This window comes from Acanthisitta chloris, unplaced genomic scaffold (assembly GCF_000695815.1).
Source record: "Acanthisitta chloris isolate BGI_N310 unplaced genomic scaffold, ASM69581v1 scaffold25365, whole genome shotgun sequence".
In the NCBI taxonomy this organism is placed as follows: domain Eukaryota; kingdom Metazoa; phylum Chordata; class Aves; order Passeriformes; family Acanthisittidae; genus Acanthisitta; species Acanthisitta chloris.
The window spans coordinates 2605-3604 of record NW_008675908.1 but is presented as its reverse complement, the minus strand read 5'-3'; the positions used below and the strand labels follow the sequence as shown (position 1 = coordinate 3604).

Below are 1000 nucleotides of genomic sequence, written 5' to 3'. Positions count from 1 at the left end.
CCATTCCCTCTACTCCTCTCCCTGCAGCCATGGCAGGACAGACATCTCCCACCCCTCTCCAACCCTGGCAGGGAGTTGTAGTTGGAGTGCTTATTCCTGTCCCTCCCCTTAGAATTACATATCTAAAGGAGAATTCATAGCCTACAAATCTAAGTTTAGCAAGAGTTAGTAATGCCAAAGATGACACAACAGCCTTCAAGGGCTTATGACAGTCAAGAGCCATTGCCTGTGTCCACTCAGTGGATTTATGGAATCCCATTTTTCACCAGGAGCATCCTGTTAGAGATGACTGTTAGGGATTGCTGCCATGGCTGGTGGGGCAGCATCACCATTGGTTCTGAACCCTGTTTGTATCACAGCAACATTCTGTGCCTACAGTGCTGGAACTGGGAACACAAGGGCAGGTAAATGCAATGAACTCCTAGAAATTGCTAAAAGCTTCCACTGTAACCATTCACACGTTTTAAGAGAAGGACATGAATCAAAACAGGAGATAATCTTTTAGCTGTTGTGGAAAAACAAAGTTGTGCACAATCTCAAAATCTTCCCTCACTCAAAATACCACAAGGTTTTCACTCTGTTCCAATGTGACACCCTAAACAAAAGCTTCTTTACATTTGTAAGAGAAATAAGAGAGTAGGAGTAGTTACTTTTCTGGTTAGCAGCACATGATCTAGAAGCTCCAGCTCAAACCTACATTTGCTGGGATTTCCCAGCCTTAAAACAGAAATCTGTACACTAAATACACTGTTATACTTAAAATCTCACTAGTTACCATCCCATTCATGGTGCTAAGAAAAAAACCAACAATCCCAAAGCAACAAAACCACCAGAATCAGCAGCCAAAGTTTGTACCTGGAGCACAGCTCTAAACATTTAGCTGTGTAACATTAACTGCCTGATTAGCTTTTGCTTAGTTTTACTCATGTTTTCTTTAACATACTCTGCCCTGCTCAAAAAGACACCAAAGACAAATCAAGCTGAACAGCAAAGGGGAAAT

General features: G+C 42.1%; 1 protein-coding gene across 1 annotated transcript in view; it reads right to left on the bottom strand.

Moving 5' to 3' along the window:
* LOC103803385 (growth hormone-regulated TBC protein 1-like) overlaps nt 1-1000 on the bottom strand; it is a gene marked incomplete at its 3' end in the record, with an annotated part of 10669 nt that overhangs the window by 7098 nt on the left and 2571 nt on the right. The gene's annotated exons all lie outside the window — the stretch shown is intronic.